Source organism: Lutra lutra, chromosome 16 (genome assembly GCF_902655055.1).
Source record: "Lutra lutra chromosome 16, mLutLut1.2, whole genome shotgun sequence".
Taxonomy (NCBI): Eukaryota; Metazoa; Chordata; class Mammalia; order Carnivora; family Mustelidae; genus Lutra; species Lutra lutra.
This window is the reverse complement of record NC_062293.1, coordinates 32,555,170-32,560,939: the sequence shown is the minus strand read 5'-3', so window position 1 is coordinate 32,560,939 and position 5,770 is coordinate 32,555,170.

Genomic DNA, 5,770 nt, shown 5'->3' with positions numbered 1-5,770 from the left:
GCAGGAGTATAGCATTCTGGACAAGGAAACAGTCTGGGCAGAAAAGCTAGGGCCAGACTTTGCAGGTGGCTCAAGGATGTGTTGTGGAGCTAGAACTTTATCCTTAAGAAACCTGGAGCCCGGGGAGCCTGGGTGGCTCAGTGGGTTAGGGCCTCTGCCTTCAGCTCAGATCATGGTCCCAGAGTCCTTGAATTGAGCCCCACACTGGGCTCTCTGCTCGGCGGGGAGCCTGCCTCCCCTCCTCTCTCTGCCTGCCTCTCTGCCTACTTGTGATCTCTGTCTGTCAAATAAATAAATAAAATCTTTAAGAAAAGAAAGAAAGAAACCTGGAGCCCACTGCAGGGCACTGAGCAGGAGGATGACATGATCAGCCTTTCCAGCCTTTGTTGGAACTTGGGGCTGTAAGAGAAACCCAAGTTGGTTTACTCAGGCTGTCTAGTGCCATCCGTACCTACAGAAGCAAGCAGAGACAGCTGCCTTTACCACTGTTGATCACACCCTCCTTGGGACTTCCCCCTCCCTAAGCTTCATGGCACAGCACTTCCCCAAACACTTCCTACCTCCCTGGCTGCTGCTTCTCAGTCTCCTTCTCAGGCTCCTCTTCCTTGGCCCATCCTAAGTGTTGGTGTTCCTCAGAGTTCTGTTCTAGATTCTTTTCTCTTCTCACTGGACCACTTCCCCTTGGAGACCTTGTATGTTGTCATGGCTTCAGTGACCAACTATGGACTGGGAAATACGAAGTCTATGTGTAACTTTCTCAGACCTCTCTCCTAATTTAGTCCCACCAGATCTTTCTATCCATTGGACATCTCCATTGAGGTGCTCTGTTCTTTAAAATTAGATCCAGATGTGAGTATGAGGAAAACCCCAAGTAAAATGGTGCAAATAAATGGAGTTTATGTCTCTTTCAGATAACAGAGCTATTAAGTCCAGACAGATTCCGAAATCTGTCCCTTTGTCTCTATCCCCAAGCCACCATCGGGCCTCTCTGCTCCGCAGGAAGCCTGCTTCCCCCTCTCTCTCTGCCTGCCTCTCTGCCTACTTGTGATCGCTCTCTCTCTCAAATAAGTAAATAAAATCTTTTAAAAAATAAAAAATAAATACACACAGGATTGCGACAGCTTAATATGAAAAAAAACTAAAATATCTTATGATTCCTCTATTGATTATATGTTAAATGATAGTATTTTTATATATTATGTTAAACAAAATATATTATTTTTAAAATTTTCACCTGTTTCTTTTTACATTTCTGATGTGGTGACTAGAAAATTTTAAAATACATATGTGGCTCACATATATGGCTCTCATCACATTTCCACTGAAGAGCACTGCTCTGCACAAAACCAAAATGGATCTTTCTAAAACACAAATCTGAACAAGTCACACATCTTCTTAAATCCTGTCAGTGGCTGAAACGTTTTTTGTTTTTGTTTTTGTTTTTTAGTAAAGTTTTTTTTTTTAAGATTTTATTTATTTATTTGTCATAGAGAGATCACAAGCAGGGAGAGTGGCAGGCAGAGGCAGAGAGAGAAGCAGGCTCCCTGCTGGACAAGAAGCCCGATGTGGAACTCGATCCCAGGACCCTGGGAACATGACCTGAGCTGAAGGCAGATGTTTAACTGACTGAGCCACCCAGGCGTCCCTGAAACATTCTTTAGGATAAAGTTCATTCCACTCAGTATGGTTTCTAAGGCTTCATGACCCAGCCCCAGCCTCACCCTTCAGCCTCATCTTTTATCAACCCCCTCCTCCCTGCCCCTTGCACACTGCACTCGAGCCCTGTGTACTGCTTTCAATTCCTTAAATGTACCAGGTGCTCTATAGTCCCTTGGCCTTCACACATGCCATTCGTGTCCGGAGCACTCTTTCTCCTCTTGGGTTCTTAATCTGCCACTCATCCTTCCATCCACAGCTTAGGAGCTCTTCTCCAAGGCCTCCCCAGCTACACTGCTTCTCTGAACTCCCTTTATATCTCTATCTCGACCTCACTCTACCCAACCCTCGACTAACAGTCACACCAACTGTGTCCTTTTCCAGACTAATTAGAATCTTGCCTGTCACATTCACTGTGGCATCCAGAGGAAAGGCTGATATGTGGCCAGTAGTCAGTCAACAAGTATTTGTTGAGTCAATGAATGAATCAATGAATGACACACCCCAAAGCGAGATAAACAAAGTTTCAGGGAGTAGTGCCAGACCGGATAACTTCTAAGTCTCAAAGAAATGGTACCCTATTGACCATGAGGTTCCCAGTCTGGGGAGTGAGGCAAAAGGAAACTTGCAACACACTGCCCTGTCTCCAGTCCTGTTCCAGGCCTGCACCGGCGCAGGTATGGAGACCCAGTCCACCACTGCCGCTTCCTCTTTCCCAGGGAGGGCAAATCGTGCTGACTTTCCTCCCATGAAAGTTCCCTGGCATGTGCCCCCAACATTTTCAGAAAGAGCTGATTTTCACCAGAAATGAGTGTCCTCCTGGATGGGGGGTGGGGTGAGTTAAATAGGAATGGGGGAAGGAGGTGAGAAGAGTGCCCATTTTGCATGGCTGTCTACCTAGCACCAGGAGAATTGATGTGCTTGTTGCTAATAAAGTGGGAACCTCTCTGTGGAAGTTTTCTTTGAGGAGACAGGAGGTGAAGGAGATGGGGAGATGGGGACGCAGAACTGAAGGCAAGAAAGTACTTGGTGTCATGAAGCCAGAGAGGGGGTGCCTGGGTTTCTATGGCTAATTTGCTGTGTGACCCAAAACAAGTCACACGACCTCTCTGGGCCTCAATTCCTTATCTACAATTGAAAGAATCTGCTTTCTGCACCTCTGGAGAGGTTTTTGTAAGCATGATAGAGGCACCTTACTGGCTCAGTTGGTGGAGCATGTGACTCTTGATCTTAGGGTTGGGAGTTCAAGCCCCATGCTGGGCATGGAACCTACTTTAAAAAAATTTTTAAATAAATAAATAAAAATTAAAAGCTTTATTAAAGAGAAGAATGGAAGGCGATAACAGATGTAAATGGGTTTTGAAAATACAAGCATTGGAGTAAAACTACCATGCACGGGCAAGGTTTTTCGCCTGTCGTTCTGTTTAGGCAGGAGATGAACACACAACACAGTTGGGGGAATCAGGCTGGGAGTGCTGGGTGAGAACTTATCTTCTCTCACCCAAAGCGAGTTTATGTGAAGGCAGAGCGGGAAACCGTCCTCTCAGCCATGACCCTCCCAGGAGCTTGATCCAAAAAATTGTTCCTTAACCAGAAAAGCTGACTGCTGAATAGAGCCTTGAGGAAAGTGGGCCCAGCAGGGCAACTCAAGGCCCTGAAAAAAAGCATAGTCCCCTCACTCTGTGGGCTCCCTCGCTGCTTCTGACACATTGAGGAGAACGTGAGCACACACATACATACACACACAACTACATGCCCTTTGTAGATAACACCCACACTCCAGGTCCTCTGCCCAGTGCCCTGAACCTCAGAGCCTCCTGTTACCCCTTCTCAACTTGGAAGTTCCCCCAGAGGATTGACCCTACCCTTCACCCAGCTAGAGAAGCCCCCCCGCCCCCACCATGGGCTGCTCCATGTGGAGTCCCCGATCCCCGAAGAGTCTCTCCAGCACAGAAATGGTGGTTAGAGTCCCCTCTGAGCTGATGAAGTGGGTCTTGAAGGTGGGGTGCATGCTGGAGGCCTCTGCTCTCGGGGAAGACCCCGCGCCCAGCAAAGCTATCGCTCACAAGTTTTATTATCCTCTGCTCTCTTTTCCGTTCAGAGCGATGTCAGTTCCCACAAAGCAATGAAGAACGCCTGCAGTTCCCGACCTGGAGAACTGAAAGCGTCCCCCAGCACGCTGCCAGCGTGAAGAAACTCTGTAATTAGAGATGTGCAAGGGTTTGTGTTCCTGACCTCGCTCATCGATGAAACGCTTCTGTCCCCTTCTCTTCCCATGGTGTCTTTATCAAGGAAGAGTGAAGCTGGGCCCTTCAGAAAAGTGAGTTCTGACTCCCTACTCCCGCATGGGCAGACGGTAGACCTCACCATGTATCAAATCCATTGTCACTTCTTCCTTCCTTCATCCAACGCACATTTAATGGACCCCTGCCCTGTGCCAGCACAGGGCCTGGTGCAGGAGACGCGCCAAGTGTGACCCAACCCCTACTGTTGAAGAGGTCATCGTTTAGGAAGGAAGTTAAAGTATATGATGCAAATAGTTCCAGTAAAAAAATCAAAAAAGTGATGTGTGATAAGGAAAGTGCAGGTAAAATCCTAGATAAGAGGAAGATAATCTGGGGAAGGGTAGCTGTTTCTTGATAGGCAGTATAGTGCAGTGGCTTAGAGTATAGACTCTAGGATAACAGACCTGGGTTCAGATTCCATCTTCTCCACCCACTGTGTAACCCCAGGGAGAAATGAGAATTTTGAGGTTCTTGTGATGCTCAAGGGTCCTGGGGCTGCTGTGGATGTCAGCTGCTATATTCAGGGAAAGTGGCATAGAATGTGGGTTTGCTGCATGTGTGGAACCAGAGGGTAAGCATTTTAGAATGACAGAGGCACAGGAAGGAAGTGTGCTGCTTGTATGGAATTCCTTTTAGCTACAACATAGGCTGTGAAAAGGGGAGAAAATGAGATGAAATTGGTAAATTCAGTTGGGGTTAAACTTTGGAACACTGGGTGCCAAAATGAACATAAGAAGTAGAATGACAGGGGCGCCTGAGTGGCTCAGTGGGTTGAGCCTCTGCCTTCGGCTCGGGTCATGATCTCAATGTCCTGGGATTGAGCCCCAAGTCGGGCTCTCCACTCTGCGGGGAGCCTGCTTCCTCCTCCCCCTCTGCCTGCCTCTCTGCCTTCTTGTGATGTCCCTCTCTCTGTCAAATAAATTTTTAAAAATGTTAAAAAAAAAAGAATAAGTAGAATGACATACAGCACAGTGCCCAAGCAACAGTCCTTATCTTTAGAGCCATTTCAACTGAGCCAAACTTCAGGGTCTCCAAAGTGGGGAGCCAGCCCTTGGGTCTTGGTGCATTGACCTGTCTCCTGGATTCTGCCCACCTAGAAAGACCAATTCCTGCCTCTCTGGCAAACGGCCCTGAGAACAGGGCCGATGGAGAGCCCTCATTTTCTTTCACAAGGACATGTAGACACTGGCATCTCTGCCCATCTGAAGGCTGGTGTTGGGGCACAAAGGCTGGGAGACACTTCTGGAAAGGTGGCTGATGGGAAGGGAGGTGGAAATAGAGGGTGGATTCAGCCAGAAGAGGCTGAGCAGGCTTATCATCATTACTGCTAGCCTCTGTTTTCTCTGGGGTTACATAGAAACCCCTCCTTGCCATGTCTGAGTGGGGCAAGCTAAGAGCAGAGATTTCATCAAGCACAAAACAAAGGAGAGGCTGCAAAAGGGGCCAGCTTCCCGGAGAGGCGTTCCTAGCTCAGCACCACCCCTAACCCTGGTTGAGGAGCCAGAGCGGGAGGCACCTGGTATAGCACTCAGTGTCCTCACCAGGGGCAATCAGGAGGCCTCCATTCTTGTCCTGCTTGTGTGTCTCTCTTTGTGTGACTTTGGGGAGATCACTTTCCTTTGGCCTCTGTCCCTTCTCCATAAAACAAAAGCGTTTTGCTGGAAGGATCTCAGAGGTCTTTCACAGCTCAGAAATCGAATGTCTGTACCCAAATTAAGCAATGCCCTGCCGTTAAAATTTAGGGTTTCAAACGTGTCCTAAAATTGGAAGGAACCCAGAACATACAGACGTGAGAAAAGAGGAAACTAGAGGGGCTGTCTGGAGCCCCC